General features: G+C 54.5%; 1 protein-coding gene across 4 annotated transcripts in view; it reads right to left on the bottom strand.

Moving 5' to 3' along the window:
* RAI1 (retinoic acid induced 1) overlaps positions 1 to 17,384 on the bottom strand; it is a 129,298-nt gene that overhangs the window by 89,628 nt on the left and 22,286 nt on the right. The window contains exon 1 of one of the 4 annotated variants that reach the window (XM_073004726.1): positions 42 to 1,179. The exons of the other annotated variants lie outside the window; for them this stretch is intronic. The gene's annotated coding sequence lies outside the window, so the exon portion shown is untranslated. Of the gene's footprint in view, positions 1 to 41; positions 1,180 to 17,384 lie in introns of those variants that run through there. 4 annotated transcript variants of the gene reach the window in all.

Genomic DNA, 17,384 nt, shown 5'->3' with positions numbered 1-17,384 from the left:
AGATGAAGAACATCAGGGCCAGGACACGTCCTAAGACTCACCTGACATCGCTCAGTGAGTACCCTTCACAGATTCCAGGTCGCTCAGTGAGTAGCCTTCACGGATTCCAGATTCTGGGGATGGGTGTAGAGGGATGGGATGGTGGTGGGTGGCTTGTTTCAAAAAAAAAGGCAGAGCCTGTCATTTGTTCCAGGGGCTTCTCTTGTTCCCTGGCTCCCTGGGGACTCCCTGGAGCTCCTGGGGCAGTGGTACAGAGGGGTATTGATTCAGCAGGGCTGCCATTCACATCTGCCAAAGGGTGATGGAAACCGCAACCTGGCCAGGGCCCTTCCATGAGTGGTATCATGGAGAGTCACAAGACAGTACCCCAAGGTCAGGATCTGACCATCTCCTAGAGGAGAAACCCAGGCTGAGAGCTTGCAAAGAACTTGTCAAGACCACAGCCACACAATTGGATCCCATCCGACTCTCAATTTCAAGATTCTTTGCTCACCTCCACCAAGCACAGTGCATGGCGTGTGGCAGTGCAGCAGCTTAATATGGATCAAATGAATGGAGTGGCAACCTCACAATTCAAACCTAAGTGTGCATGAACCCCAAAGTCTTCCTTACTCCATCAGACCCTACTGGCAGAATTCCATGGGATCATGGTGCCAGCACCCAGCACTCAAATGTTGCTGGAACACCAGCAGAGGAGGCTGCCTGGCTGGCAGGCTTCCTGCTCCCTAGGTTCTGACTTCACCTTTCACCAAGAGTCTGCCCCAAGGGAATTAGGATCCTCCCTCGCTGGGTTGGTAGTGGTGCTCACAGGTTTAAAGGGCCCAGTCCTTCCTGGTGAAGTGTGACTGTGTTCTGGAGAACCTAAGTCTGGACAGGTCAGCCCTTTTGTTTGCCAAGCACTATCTCAATAGCTACTTTCATGCAACCGTGTGTCCAGACGCCATTCCAGAGCTAAATAATAAACAGGAGCTGTTGACCAGAGAGGCAGGGTGGGTAGAGGGCTGAGGACTCTAAGCAGGGTCCTAGGGAATGCAGGCAATGGAGCCAGCCAAGGACAAAGCTCGCTGACAGGCCACCAGGGACACCCAGGTGGAAACAAGGGAGAGGGAGGCCCACCACGCCAGGCTGGTACACTACGACCCAGAAGTCGCATTCAAGCTTAGCCCTGGTCTGGTAAGCCCCATGCTGGAAGCCTGCAGGCCTGAGGTCAGATGTGGGCCAGGTTTTAACATCTATTCCACATATGTTTATTGAGTAGTGGGGCAGCAACTTCAAATCTCTATGTATCTCCCCCCCGCCCCCTCAGTCAGCCTCATTTCAGAGACTGGATCACTGAGGTCCAGGAAATGCACTTGCCCCCAGTCACGTAACTTGAAGGTGGCAGAACTATGCATACATTGGCTTGGTACATATTAACTAAGCACCTACTAGATGCCAGGTTCCATTCTACGGGTTGAGGATTCAGAGCAAGGAACGAGACAAAGCTTTCGTTCTAGTCTTGACAGACAAGAAACAGAATGAATACGTAAATAGTGTAGTATGTTACCTTAGGTGAAGCATGCTATGGAAAAATAAATAAAGCCAAGGAAGGGGACTGGGAGCATCTGCAGGAGCTGTTTTTCTACACTGAGTAGTCAGAGCTCATACTTAAGAGCATTTGAGAACACACTTGACAGACGAAGGTAGTGAGGCATGCAGCTGTCTGGGGACAAAGCTGTGCAGGCAGAAGGAAGAACAAGTGCAAAGGCCCTGAGACAGCAGCCAGGCTGGGATTTTCAAGGAATGGCCAAGAGGCTAGTGTGGCTTGAGGGGAATGAGCGGAAAGAGATGGGGGCAGAGAGGGGACAGGGGGCCACACCTACAGGGGCTTGCACACACACCACTGCAGGGACTTTGGCTCTTAGACTGAATGAGATGAGGTGCTTCTGCAGTGTTTTGAGCAGGGGTGGGACACGCTCTCCCTTGGGTGGTCAGTTTCTCCCTGTGAAGAGAGCAGATGTGGGGCCAGGGCAGGAGCAGAGAAGCCTGCATCCTGCACTAGTCCAGGTGGGCAATGATGAAGCCTGGCCAGGGTGGGGCCGAAGAGAAGGGGTCAGATTTTGGATTTATTTTGAAGGCAGGGTTAGCAGGATTCACTGACGTATTTTGCCTGAGCAACTTGCAAGAAGGATGGTTATGGCTGCTGGGATCTGCCATTCATGCTAGTGGGGCTGGTGGGAGAGCAAATGCCTCAGGAAGGAACCCTGCCCCTCCTCAGCCTCCACTGTGCCTGCCCGAACACATTCATGCCCTTCATGCCAATGTGGTAGCTTAGAAAACTGCTGAAGAGGCCCCATTTTTAATGACTGTACCAGGAGCTGTGCCCTCTCCGAGTCAGCAGGGGGTCATGTACCCCAGTCACCTTCCCAGTTTCCCAGCCTTAATATCCCCTTTTTATGAGCATGTTGATCCAGGTCTGCAGCTGCCAGCCCTCTTGCCCCCATGGATCCAGTTTTGTCTCCCAGACCAACTGCCCACAAATACCTCTTTTGGTATACGTTTATGGAACCCACCATGTTCCCGGCATTGTCCAGGGCACTGTGGGACAGCAGGGAACAGAACAGACATCCCTGCCCATGTGGGGCTGGCATGGTCCTTCAACAACTATAGCCCTGTTCCCTTTTCTCCCCATCAAAACCCTCTAATGCCAAGCACTTCCTGAGCAAGCTGGGGCTACCATGTGGAACTGAGAGCAAAACACTCGAGAAAATGCTTTTCTTTGAAAGCAAAAAGCTTGATATTTTAGCTGATGGGGGTGGGGAGCATCGGGAGTATAGAGATCCAAGTTCTCTTACATTTTTGGAACATTTTCAAATAGTTTTTGTTCCCCTCAGTGTCCCCACTCCCCTGATTCCAGGATGGAGGCTGATCTGGCCCACCCACCCTGACCCATGCAGGTTCTGGCTGGAGTGACCGCAGAAGTCTTGCCTTGGTGGCCACCTCCCCACCAAGGGAAGGGGGCGGGAGGGAGCACATCTCAGTCTCTGCCCTGGGCTGGGGTCTGCACAGGAATGCTGGTGTTGGGCCAAGACTGAGGCGTCTTCTGCCTGCCTCTGATCTGAAGGACCTTTGATCTCTTCTGTCTGTAGTTTTCCCTGCCATCTGTGTGTCTGTCCATCCTTCCCTACTTGACTGCAACAGGCCACCAGCTGAGGTCAGTGCAGCTTCAGGCTCAAACAGGGCAGAATCCGAGCCTAAGCCCCCTCGACCCCCGCTGTGGACCCTTCACTGGACGTGGGCTCCAGGAAGATGGCCCCGCCTGCAGGCCTGTGGCTGCACCTCCACGCAGCCTCCTTCTCCTGAGGCATCCAGACTATGGGTATTCATCTTCCTTCCTCAGCGCCAGCGTCTGAGTGAAGTCAAAGCTGCTGAACTTGAAAGAGGCAAGGCCCTGGGGTTCAGAGAACCCAGGTGGGGGGCAGGAGGCTGGCTGGGGAAAAGAGAGGACTAGGCAGCTGCAAAGGGAGACAGATTGGGGGCTGGGGAGGACGACAACAGATGAAGGAGAGGGGAAAGAAAGGCAGGAGGAGAGAGAGGGAGGGTTACAGAGCCACAGGGCCAGGTGCCAGAGGGTGCCTAAGGAGAGGCACTGAGAGGCAGGTAGGGGTCTTCTCCCAGCCTCACTTGGGAAGCACTGCCCTGCTCACCCTGGCATGGTCCTTGGCAACCTTTGTTCCTGGCTACAATGAAGCCACACACTCTGGACACATCGGGCTGGCTGGGGTTCGCTGCCATGGCCATAGGAACAGCTGGGCACAGGCCTGCTTGGTAGCAGGACCCACAGGTGCCTTCTTGCCCCTGCCCCTTGTTCCCAGGGCTCAAACCTACCCCTGGGCCAGGAAGCCACCAAAGGGCTTGGGGCAGTGGTGTGGCTGAGGCCTAACCTGTCTTCTGTGCCATACAGACTGATCTGCAACTGCAGCCACAGACTGACCCTTAGCCATGGCAGCAGCCACATTCTGACTCTTGACCCTGGTCGCTGTGATCCCTCCCAGTCCCAACAACAGACTGACTCCCAGCCTCTTCCACAAATGGACTTCTGACCTCAGGCACAGGCCTCAGCCACAGACATCTAGCTGCTGCTATAGACAGACCTCTGAGCCTGCCACAGCCTGAGCCTCAGCCCTGACGTGGGTGGGGTCCCCCGGTGGTGGGCCTCCCGTGGGCACATTCCACCAGGCCGCCCAGGGACATCGGGATGGGCCTGCTCCATGCCATCCCACCCTGAGGTGAGTGGCAACATCGACCCCACCAGTGCCCCACGCTAAACCCACGGGGCTGTGGTGACCACAGCAGAGTCCAGCAGCACCACACAGGAGGCCCCTCCATCCTGCCCTGGGCCAGCGTGTGCAGGCCAGACCCACACGCAGACACGCCCAACACAAAACACACCCAGAGTCAGACAGAATCACACAGTTACCTCATACGCAGCCCCCAGACCCTCCATACACTGTGCACCCAGACACGCAGGCACTACACACGAGTAGACACGAAACCACACACACACGCATACAGACACGTGTGCACACACACAGAACCCTGGCCCCCGCTCAAGCAGCGCACACACATCCAGAAACATGGGTACACACATCTGTGTGTATACACACACAATCATACAGACACACACACCTACATGCAGAGATGTATACACATATACACACGTATACATATAAATGACATGTGTATATGCAAGAACATGCAGATTTCTCTATGTAGAAGTCCACACACACCCAAGTGTCAGTCACCTGCCTTCACACGTCTTTTGTTCCCTGGCCCCAGGGCTCATGGGTATCTCCGGGTGGCCTAACCACTCCACAAGTGACCCCTCCAGCCCCTTCCCAACTCAGCTCAGAGCTCCATGGGCTTCTGCCCTCCCTGGACTTGATGGCAGCAGGGATGCTGCCTCCAGTCCTTCTCCTGGCCCCAGTTGGGTGAAGACCTCTCAAGTCCCGTGACTTTGTCCTGACTGGTGGCTGCAGCTCCTGCCTAGACTCAAGCTGGCTATGACATGCCCTTACGTCTTTGGCATGACGTGGACAACTCCTTCTCTGCTAAGGGAAACCCATTCCCCCGCCACAGTTTGTCATCTGCAAAATGGGTAACAGCATGTTGCACAGCCTTCTAGCACCCCTCCACTCCTGACAGGAGAGCACAGAACGGACAACAGGAGGAGGATGTGGAATAGAATATGTGGGATTCCCAGGGGCGACTTGGCCCTCTCACAGTCTCCAAGTTCACACCTGCAAAGGGGCGAGGATCGGATCGGGCAGAGCCTCTCTGGGGCCAGGATGAGTCCAGGGGAAACTTTGAATGGAAAGCCCTTTCTGGGGGGCATCTGAATCTGTGGAGATCACTCCTGGAAGGATGGAGGAGAAACTGCTGGAAGGTCAGGAGCAGGAGGGACACTTGCTGCTGTGCTATCTGAATTTCTACCACGTGAATGGAAGGGGCCGGGGAGGCAGAGGAAAGACGCCAATGACCACACCACTCCTCGAGCTTCTCCTCCCAGTCTGGTGTCATCCCAGAATGCCCTGGTGGAACCCAGGTGGCTGCACCATGGGAGGGGGTGGTGTGCAGAGCTGGAGCTAACTCTGCCAAGCAGCCCACACGGAATCCTCTCAGCCATCCTCTGAGGTGGGTGTCCTTAGCCCATTTGAGAGATGCAGACGCTGAGGCTCTGCAAGCAGAAGAGAGAGAGAGGCATGGGCCTGGGTGGAACCCAAACCAGTGTCCGGTCTCACAGCTTGTCGTGGGGCTGCTTTTTACCTTCCACACCAGGGCCCAGGTCAGAGGAGCCCAGTCCAGGGACAAGTGCAGAGGAAACAGGCAGAGCCCCTGGCTTCAGATGTCCCCTGGCTCTCCAGCAGAGGACCAGGTAAAATGATGGCTCTTGGCCTCCCACATACCTTAAGCCAGAAAAGGCATCCCCTGCTCACCCCCAGTGCAATTCCTGGCTTGGGCCTGTCCTGGCTGTGTGCCCCTGGGCAGTTCTACACCTTCTCTGAACCCAAGTTTCCAGAACTGAGATGACGGATTGCATTTCTGCTCCTGCTTACCTAACAGAGGGTGATGTGGGTGGGATGGGAAGCAGCATTCTAAACTGGGAAGTCCATGAGGTGGAAGGCGACATTACTACCTCTCTCCCCAAGCTCAGCAAGAAAGCTCCTGGGCCGAGACAAGGAGAATCCTCCCAAAGCCAGCACCTGCAACAAGGCAGCTTGGAGAGCAGACCTGCGGACCGGACCCTTCACCCGTCACGACAAGTGGATGGCCCGAGCTCAGCCCACAACCAGGATTTCCTTCCAGTCCTGCTTCTGTGCCCTTCTGCAGGGGAGAGGCTGCCTGCTGCTCAGCTTCCTTATTCGACCCACAGTACTCCCACAATGTGTGCCAGGAGGCTCGCATCCAACTGCTTCCCATTACGTTTCTGAGCCTCAGGTTTTTCACCTTTAAAATGGGGAAGAATAGCAGGGCCCGCCCGGGATGTGCTGGTGATAAACAGAAATGAGTGCATGAATGTCACTCAGGGTTGGCCACGCCACAAGCCCTCCGTAAATGTTAGCACTGATGATTATCATTCCCTCCTGGACTATGGAGAAGTTTGAGTTTTCAATCTCCAGGATTAGTATCAAATTCCAATTTCACAGCCATGGCCTAGACACTGAATGTGGAAATCCTACTTGGTTGTGCCACCAGGGTACAGGCCCACCCACGCTTTGTCCCGAGAGCTGAATGACCACCGACACAGGCTCTGGGCTGCTGGTCCTCCAGTCTCTTCAGAACCTCCCAGTGGCCAAGGTAGGCAGGGAGAGGCTGGGAGCCCCCTTCTGCAGACCCAGAAACTGGGGTTCAGAGAGGGAGCTGAGGAAGCAACAGGAAGACAGATTTCACCTCCATATAAGGAAGAGCTTGCTAGCAGGCAGGGCTGCCCAGAAATGGAAGGAGGGAGCTGCTCGGGAGGTGGTGAGCAACCTGCGGCTGAAGGCATGCAAGCAGAACGGGGCAGCCTCTGGGTAGAGGCATCGTGGGCGGCTGGGACACTCTCCAGAGGAGGGCCGCTGGGATCTCTGGTCCTGTGACTTGACCAAGGCCATGTGAGCAGGAATGGAATTCCAGAAGGTCAGAGCCGGGGACCAGAACAAGCTCCTGCTCCCAACCTCCCACGTGAAAGCCGCGCAGCTGGACGGATCCACAAGGGCTAGAGAGAGAGCCTGAGCCCCTCCAAGTGGCTCCCCCATCCCTGGCCCTAGTCACAAAGTCTTTATGTTTTTAGAGACAAATGCCTACTTTTAATTTTTAAAAATTGAAAAGTACACACAAGTAGAATGACCAAAAAAACAAACAAATCCAGAATCCCCTTCACCCTGTGACAATTACTATGAATATTTCCTTACAATCTTTTCTTTCTAAAAATATTTATTTATTTATTTATTTATTTATTTATTTTTGAAGTTTTGCTCTTGTTGCCCACGCTGGAGTGCAGTAATAAGATCTCGGCTCACTGCAACTTCTACTTTCCAGGTTCAAGCGATTCTCCTGCCTCAGCCTCTTGAGTAGCTGCGACTACAGGCATGCATCATCATGCCCAGCTAATTTTTGTATTTTTAGTAGAGACAGGGTTTCACCATGTTGGCCAGGCTGGTCTCGAACCCCTGACCTCAGGTGATCCGTCCGCCTCGGCCTCCCAAAGTACTGGGATTACAGGCATGAGCCACTGTGGCTGACCTATTATTATTATTTAGAGACAGGATCTCACTGTATCACCCAGGCTCTAGTCTCGAACTCCTGGGCTCAGGTGATTCTCCTGCCTTGGCCTCCCAAGTAGTGGGGACTACAGGCACCATCATGCCCAGCTCCTTACAATCTTTTCTATGTGCATCCAATTTTGGTTAGAAATCCGGATGTGCTTTAAAAAAATATTTTTTAGGTATAATTCACTCACTATAAAATTCACCCTTTTAAAGGGGACAACTCAGGGTTCTGGTATATTCATGAAGTTGTGCAACTATCACTGCTACCTAATTGCAGAACATTTTCATACCCCTCCCAAAAAGAAACCTGTTCCCATAAGCAGTCACTCCCATTTCCCCACCCCCACCCCCCGGCAATTGCTCATCTCCTGTCTGTCTCTCTGGATTTGCCTGTCCTGCGCATTTCATATGAATGGAATCACATGATCTGCAGCCTTTTGCATCTGAGGCTGGTGTGTTTTTAATGTACAATTTTCTAATCCTGTTTTCACATAGCATTATACACAGTCACCATTTCCATTTACTACCAAGTCCTTAGAATCAGTATCGTGTTTACTGTTTGCACACCACGGAGAGGCTTGACCACAGTTTCCTCAGGTCACCCTCTGGTGACTGCCCCCATCCTGTTCAGGCCCCATCATCACTCAGTCAGATAAGTGCAATAGCCCCTTCTGGGCCTCCTAGACCCACCCTTGCTCCCCTGAGCCGTTACAACACCCAGACAGAGCCTGTTAAACCAAGTCAGATCCTGACCCTCCCTCACTCAGAATCCTCCATGGCTCCCACCTCACATAAGACTTAAAACCAAGCTTATACCACAGCCCACAGTCTCCTGTGCCATCTGACCTCTGCTACCTTGTGACCTCACCTCCTCCCACTTCCCAGCCCACTCCTACTGCAGCCACACAGGCCTCTAACACACCTAGTATAGCCCCACCTCAGGGCCTTTGCACTGGCTGCCCATTCCACCCAGATGTGGGCTCGGCCTTGCAGCTGCTCTCTGTTCTGGAGCCCTGCTTCCATATGCTTCCTAACACGTATCACCTGATATATGTTTATTCACTGTCTTCTCCCACTAAAATGGCAGCTCTGTCACGTGTTGTCTAATTCGCTGATAGAGCCCCGGCACCTAGCACTGAGTTGCAGCTCAGTGACTATTTGGGCTGTTTCCAATAAAATAAGGAATGTAAAAGAAAAAATCCCAAGCGCCCCACCGCGCAGACGTTATAAACTGGTGGTCCTCTGCCTGCGGACATGTGCGGTTTAAACCACACTGTGCCTTTTGTTAATTGAGCCAGCATTTGAGAATCAAGAGCGTTCACATAAAAATCCAAATTCCAGCTTCTCTTGAAAACACGTATCTGGTCATCAGGGCCGGACAGTGCGTGACAGCCAACAGCAGGCACTAAGGGGCTGGGCCTGGGGACATTCCCACCGGCAGGTCCCGAGAGCTGAATGCTTTGTCCCTCCTCGGAGGCCCCAGATGTGGTGCCCAGGAGGAGGGCTTGCCCTGGGAGAGAGCCCAGGCCTCACCTCATGCTCCTGCCTGATATCTGGGCCCTAATGCCCCAAAGCACCAATAAGGTCCCATGCACCTTTATTCAAAGACTGGGACCTCCCCAGGGTCCCTACACTTTCTGGGAGCCCTTACGGCCACTGTTCTTTTGCCTGGAACTTCATCCTACGTCCTCTAAGGTTTGCCTCTTTGTCCCAAGACCTGTCGAGGCCTCCAGCACATTTGGAACGTACACAGGAGGTGTCCATCCCGTGTACACCTCCCACTTCCCTCCAGCTCCATCCCCGCCTCCCCAGCCCCTGGCAGTGTCCAGCATGCAGCAGGCCCTGGGCCGCCTCTGAAAGGACTGAATGTCAAGCACCCACCCCCCCCAACCCCGGGGAGCTGGGAGGACCTGGGGGACAGCGCACACACAGGAGGGTCTGACTTGGGTCACATTCAGTGCCAAAATGCATGTTTGTCACCTACTGTGCACCAGATGCCTCGGGGGCACAAAGATGAAAATCGTGGGGGACGGGTGGCCCAGGGGTGCTGCGGCAGCCAGGGCCTGTGTGTTTCTGCTGAGGAGGGGCAACCCCCAGCCAGGCTGTGACCAGAGTTCTTCCAGGGCCTCAGTCTCCCCACCTGCACGCAGGGCTCCCCTATCACCAGCCTCTCAGGCCCCAAGGCTCAGCCCCGCCTCCCCACCCTGGAGAGGTTTTCCGGGTACTGCGGCCCTGCCTTCCCATCCATCAGGATTTTGCTGCATTCCTGTGAGTCATTCTCCAAACAAACCGTGTGAGGGAGAGAAAGGAGCAGGGGAGGGGGAGGAGGAGGCTGGGAAACAAATCAGCCCTACCTCCTCCCTCCCACCTGCCCCTCATCAACACCCCCGCAGAGGCACATGGGGGCCCTCAGGAGAGCTCTGGAGTACGAGGCTGGCTAGCTTATGCCATGAACTTGCTGTGTGACCTTGGGCAAGAAGATGGCCCTCTCTGGGCCTCAGGAAAAAATGGCCCCAAAGGTCCCCACCTACAGAATGCACAGGCTTCCCAGAGGGCTCTGTCTCAGATGAGGCAGGGCCTTGTGGGAGGGGTGCCCTGGCTGCCTCCACCTTTTTACCTCAGTTTCTCCACCTCTGAAATGAGGAAGGGGCAAGTCCTTGGTAGCTACAAGGAGCACATCTGCCAGGTGAGGCTGGGTGAGGCCAAGCCACCAGTGCCAGGGCCAGCAGGGCCTCCCCAGGGAGTCCCAGTCTCGGTGGCCACTGTGCTGCCATTCCCCCAGCAACAGCAGAAAGGCCATCACTGGCAGCCTCTGACTCACAGGCCCCCAGGGCCAGGAGTGTCTCTGAACAGCCCCCTGTACTCTGGGGTGGGGGATGGAACGCTGCTAAAAAGGAGCAAAAACCCCTCCTCACGGCCGCAGCTGCGACTGTGGCCATATGTCCACGTGGGGATGGGTGGTGGAGAGTGGGATGGGTGCCCCAGGGTCTCCATGTGGCTCAGCTCCCACAAGGGGACCTGGCTAGATGAGGGGTGTGTGCTTGGCACGCGGGCAGTCCTTCTCCTTGAAACGCTCTTTTTTTGTGGCTAAAGCCCCCTCTGGGCTCTGATTCCCTGTGAAAAGCAGGCTTCTGAGTCACCTCTGCTGCTGCCACCCTGGTGCCAAGTGTGTGAAGGCGCACGTGACCAGGTGCGTGTCTGTGTGCTCGAGGTCTTCAGGACCCTGACATGAGTGTGGCCGGGACTAGGCAGGTGGTGCAGAGTGTGTGTGTGAGGGGTGTGGGTGTCCAAGGGTTGACCACCCATGGTGGGCATGTGGGCACATCCGTGTGCTGTGAGCGTGGGGTGTGCCGCCACAGGGCTGGCATCTAGGAATGTGCGCACGCCTGTCTGCTGTGCAGGCTTCCTCCTGAAGCACCAGCTCTTGGAACTGCCTCCTCCTGGGTGCTCATTCTATCTGGCTCCATGAAAAACAGGTTTCCAAGATTCTGGAAGCTGCATCCCCGGCCCGCACGGAGCTGATCTGGGGGCCCCTTAAGGTTCAAAGGAAAGCTCTAGGCCCTGGCGCAGACAGTGCCTGGCCACATCACTTTAGACCTAGTGCTGGGGTTCCCCTCCCCGAGGCCCAGCAGCTCCTTGGCCCAGAGGAGGGAGCTCAGGACCAGAGTGAGGTCAGGGGCCTGGAGGGGCATGGGGGCCCACCAAGGGCAGGGGAGGAAAGAGACTTAGGGGGCAGCTGCCCAGGATGGAACTGCATATGCCCCACTGTGACCTGTCAGGGCAGCTGTGGAGAGGGTCAGCTTCCAGCCGGGACTGACTGTGGTCAACCCAGCAGGGAGGCCGAGGCAGGCAGGGGCCTCAGGAGGCTGGAAGGGTGGAGAAGAAAGTTGGGGTAGGAGTATCTGGGGGCCGGCAAGGGGCTTTTCTGAGTAAAGGTGAGACCAAAGAAGAGAGAGACTGAGGGGAGCCCGCCTGAGCATCCCCCATGATACGGCAAACAGCAAAGCCGCATGGCCAGAACCCGGCCAGCTCCAGCTCTGCTCTCCCTAGGCGCTCTCAGCCTTGTAGCCTCCTCCTGTGGACACAGATGCTACGCCCTCCTTGGGGTCTTTCAGTACAGTGTCCAGCACACTAGGCCCTCCATCAGTCATCACTGTTGTCATAATGATGGTCCCCGGGTGGCTGCTGGAGCACACGGGAAAAATCCCAAGCTGGAAGCCTGGAATGGGCTCCTCTCCTTCCCTTCCACTCTCGGCCTCAGTCTTCCCATCTGTAAAGTGGCATGTCCTGGCCCACTCTGCATCTGAGGGTAGGAAACGCCTGTGGAGGACTGACAAACTGCTCCCTTTGTGCCTGGAGCAGGGGTGGCAGGAGCCCGGGGCACAGGGTTCAACTCCAAACCCTGGCAGCTGTAAAACTGTAATGTTTTGGTTGTTTCCGGATGGGCTGCAGCATTTGAGCAGAGAGAAAGGATGGGTCAGTTATGGTGTCCACTTACAGCGCCCAGCCTGTGACAGGGACCATGGTCTTCTAACTTCTGGGCCATTGCTCTGTGCCCCTCACCTTGACCAGAGTCCCTCAGTCACTAGAAAGAGTGAGCTGCCTGGAATCACAGGAGGTGTACAAGGAGGGGTGCGATAAAGTAACCTACTGACCCAAGATGCAGCCCAGGGGACCCCTAAGATTCCATGATTCTGGAATGGAGTCCCTCGCCAGGCACCCTAGCACACACCTGTAGTTCCAGCTACTCAGGAAGTTGAGGTGGGAGGACTGCTTGAGCCTAGGACTTTGAATTCAGCCTGGGCAACATAGTGAGACTCTGTCTCTAAGGAAAAAAAAAAGTACATATATATATTATGTGTGCGTGTATATATATATGAGACGAGAGGGCAGCAATGTGCAAAAGCCAATTTCTTGTTCTTTCAATCTAGGCTGATTAGCACTAGTATTGTTAGAGAAAACAGGGCTTGCTAAGCAACCAGCTTCTCAGAGTTCATCAACGGGGTCTCCTCCTGGGGAGGGGACATGCCTCCCCTCCTGCTGCCACCTCAGGGTCAATCTACACTTGGAGAGGACCCAGAAAAATGGCACAGGCTGAAGCACCATCAAAGGGTGGCAGCAGGAGGAGGGAGGAGGAGGAGCATGGCAGAGGCAGAGACCCCAGAGGCCCGGGGTGCCCATTCCCCCATTCCTTGGAGATGGAGGGTGAGGTCAGCTTGGTCGATGTGGCTGCAGCTTCTGAGGCCTGCCAGAGCCTACAGGAGCCTTCTACTCCCCTTCAAGCCTGCCTCTTGCAGTCTCCAGCTCACTCAGAATGAAAGCTAGAGTCTGGCCTGCATGGTGGCTCACACCTGTAATCCCAGCACTTTGGGAGGCTGAGGCAGGGGGATTGCCTGAGCTTAGGAGTTTGAGATCAGACTGGGCAACATGGCAAAACCACATCTCTAACAAAAATACAAAAAAAAATAGTAGGGCATGGTGGCATGCACCTGTGGTCCCAGCTATTCAGGAGGCTGAGGTGGGAGGACCACTAGGCAGAAGTTACAGTGAGCTGAGATCACGCCACTGCACTCCAACCAGGGTGACAGAGTGAGACCCTGTCTCAAACAGAGTCTTCTAGGAATCCTCTCCCCTCTCTCAGTCCCCTCCAGTCACAGTGGCTCCCCTGCTGTTCTTGCAACATGGAAACACGTTCCTGCCTCAGGACCTTTGCACTGCTATTCCCTCTCCCTGCAATGCCCTTCCCTTAGACATCGCAAGGTTCACTGACCTCCCTCGAGTCCCTGCTCACCTGTCACCTCGATGAGGCCTTTCCTGGCACTCCAATTTAAAACTGCGCACATCTCCCCTATCCCTGAGCCCTTTCCCTCCTCTACTTTTTTTCTCACTACATCTATCTTCTTTTTAAAATTAATTATTTTCAGAGAAGAGGTCTTGCTATATTACCCAGGCTGGATTCAAACTCCCGGGCTCAAGCGATCTTCCCACTTTAGCCTCCTGAGTAGCTGGGAATACAGGTACATGCCACCATGGCCAGCTAATTTATGTATTTTTGTAGAGGCGGGGTTCTGCTATGTAGCCCAGACTGGCCTCGAACTCCTGAGCTCAAGCCATCTGCCTGACTTGGACTCCTGAGTAGCTTTGGACTAAGGAGCATACCTCAGGCCCGGCCTATCACCTTCTGAGAGGCTCTACACTTCACTCACTTAGATTGCTCGTCATTAGCTTGCCTGTCTCCCACTAAGACAGGAGCTCACCAGGGCAGAGATCACTGTCTGTCTGCTTACCCATGGGCACCTAGAGCAGAGTCCAGCTCACAGCAGGGTCTCAATAACTGTGTTTCGAATGCATGGATTAAAACTTTCCTGTTACACAAGATCAGCATTCCAATGGTGGAGTCTTTAAAAACTTTTTCCCTGTGGGAGTTTCAAATCTTTTTTTCCCCTGAGCCCACACAGAGAAGAAATGTGTGCCTCCCCCCAGTGCAGGCCCCACCCTCAAACCAATGGTTTGTCTATGGGCAGGAGGAGTGATTCTCACTTTCCTTCAATGTCCTGTCCATTCACCGACCTACATCCTGGACATCTCCCCTGGATGCTGCTCGGGTACCCCAACTCTAATCTGATCCCTCAAACGTTCCCCATCACTGCACAGGGCACCCCCATCCAGCCCCCGGCTCCCTCAGGCTGCTGGTGTGGCTCACAACCACTGGCCATCCAGCCCTGGGCTTTCCCTGGCCCTGCTCTTCCTCTTCAGACCCATGTCGGCCCTTGCCCACCTGGGTCCTTGGCCCAGCCACCTACCTGGTCTTCCTCCCTTCAGCTGCTGGCCTCTCGTTTCACCGATGCACACCACTCTCATCATTCAGTGCAGGGCACTGCACACCCTATGACCCAGGGGCCAAAGTCCCCCTCCAGCCTGGCCACTATGCGGTCCCATCCCTGCTGGCCAGACCCAACTGCCTGTTGCCTCCTGTCACCTGTAGGCCTTTCTCAAGCAGACCCACTTCCCCAAGTGCCATTCCTTCCCTCACCCCAGCTCTGCAAATCTGATGCCCCACCCCCAGCATCCCATAGGGGCTGCTGGCCTCTAGACAAGCGCTGTGGCTCTGCAGAATGATCCACAGCTCCCTGCTGGCCTATGCACTCGCTCCGGGCCTATGAAACAGGTGCTCAACTGGCGTTTTTGTTTTTTGGGTTTTTGTTTTTTTGGGGTTTTTTTCTTTTTTTTTTTTTTTTGAGACAGAGTCTCGCCCTGTTGCCAGGCTGGAGCGCAATGGCCCGATCTCAACTCACTGCAACTTCTGCCTCCCAGGTTCAAGAGATTCTCCTGTCTCAGCCTCCCGAGTAGCTGGGATTACAGGCACACGCCACCATGCCCAGCTAATTTTTGTATTTTTAGTAGAGATGGGGTTTCACCACGTTGGCCAGGATGGTCTCCATCTCTTGACCTCATGATCTGCCTGTCTCGGCCTCCCAAAGTGCTGGGATTACAGGCGTGAGCCACCAAGCCCAGCCTTTTTGTTTGTTTTTTGAAAGAGGGAGTCTTGCACTGTCACCCAGGCCAGAGTAGAGTGGTGCGATCTCAGCTCATTGCAACCTCTGCCCGCTGGGTTCAAGCGATTCTCCTGCCTCAGCCTCACAAGTAGCTGGGACTACAAGTGTGTGCTACTATACCTGGCTCATTTTTGTTTTGTTTTGTTTTGTTTTGTTTTTTTGAGACGGAGTTTCATTCTTGTTGCCCAGGCTGGAGTGCAATGGCATGATCTCGGCTCACTGAATTTTTCTATTTTTTAGTAGAGATGGGGTTTCACTATATGTTGGCTAGGCTGGTCTCAAACTCCTGACCTCAGGTGATCTGCCTGCCTTGGCCTCCCAAAGTGCTGGGATTACAGGCGTGACCCACTGCACCCAGCCAAGAAATTTTTTTTTGAAGGAATAAATGATGTAAAGAAATTGGTGAGAAAGTGAACAAATGAATGAGAAAATGAGTCAAACAATTATAGAAACAGATTGGTAATAAAGTTCTATTTTTTGACGAGTCTCCTCCATGGCTGCTGTTCTCCTAGATGGACCCCTGGCTGGGGGACAGGCTTGAGTGATGATTATGATGATGAAGAATCAGTCAGGATGTGCTAGCCATGTTGCTGTAACAAAACCCTCAAATCTCAAGGGCTCAAAACAACAAAAGTTGGTTTATCCTTCACACTACCATCCATCGCAGTGGCAGGGAGGATCCCTCTCACTAAGCAGTTGCCACCTTGACCTTGGGCTACCAGAGGAAAGTGAGTTCTGGGGATCCTCATGGCCATGAAAGGCTCTGGCCTAGAAGGGACATGTCACTTCTGCTCACACCTCACTGGCCATAACTGGTCACATGACACCCCCTCCCCCTCAAAAAGACCACCAGGAAGCACAATTTCCCCACGGGCTTGGGAGGGTGGGGAACTGGAAACTTTGGCCAACATCTCTAAGGACATCTCAAACATCACCACCAATAACACCACAAGCAGCAGAGGCCACGTATCAGCTCCTCCCGTGCCCTGGACGCCAGGCTAAGGACCTGAAGTGGGAGTTTCACTTACTATTCATGGTAATGTCCTGATGTCAGGACTATGCATATCTTGTGTTCCAGATGAGAGTTAAAGCCTACACAGTAAAGGGACTTGCCAAGGTCACAGAGCTCATGAGGATGGGGTTGAGATCGGAACTCCTGTCTGTGTGTGCCAGGCCTTTACATACCCCACTGCCTGGCACAGGTGCTTGGGGAGGCTGGCTGGTGGTTAAAGACTGCCCTAGGGAGACAGCCCCTCATGTGGAGGGCCATTCTGACCACCCTACCACAAAGAGCCCCGTCAAACTGCCATATCCACTTCCAGGCGTCCAGTGCTGGAACCCCTGGAGATGATGCGGTTAGTCCCAGATTCTGCTAAGAGACAGGCCCAGAGGGAGCAGTGCTGGAGCCAAGGTCACACCTTGTGCAGGGCTGAAACGAGACTTCAAGTCTTTGTCCACCATGGTCTGAGTGTCCCTGGCTGCCACAAAACTGGGTGTCCAGGGACAGCCTCTGCCTCAGGAAAGCCCCTCAGAAGTGAGGGTGAGCACAGGCACGCCACCTTCTTGGCAAGCCAGGCGAGGGCACAATGGTCCACCGTGGCAGAGTCCCCAGGTCCTGGCCCATCAAGCCTGCTGCCCTGACTGCCTGGGCCACTCCCCGAGGAGCCGGGCTGCCCTGGTGCACGGTGGCTCACTGCTCCCACAGACAGTCCCCAATAGGGAGACCCAAGAGGCCTGGGGTGAGGGGAGACCATGCTCCAAGGCTCCACAGCCAGGACCTCTGAAGACAAGGACTTGGGCCTTCTGGGAAGCCAGATGAAGGTTCTGCGCAGAGTGGAATGGAACAAAAGAAAAGGGGTTGGTGGAGTTTGAAAACAGCCCCAGCTAGGCATGAAGGGTCATGCCTGTCATCTCAGCGCTTTGGGAGGCCAAGGCGGAAGGATCATTTGAGCTCAGGAGATCGAGGCTAGTGATCTGTACTCCAGCCTGGGCAAACAGAGCGAGCCCCTGGTGAACTAAAATAGAAACAAAAACAGAC

This window comes from Chlorocebus sabaeus, chromosome 16, assembly GCF_047675955.1.
Source record: "Chlorocebus sabaeus isolate Y175 chromosome 16, mChlSab1.0.hap1, whole genome shotgun sequence".
NCBI classification, from domain to species: Eukaryota; Metazoa; Chordata; class Mammalia; order Primates; family Cercopithecidae; genus Chlorocebus; species Chlorocebus sabaeus.
Note: the sequence above shows the minus strand (reverse complement) of the source record. Positions and strands in the feature narration are given on the sequence as shown.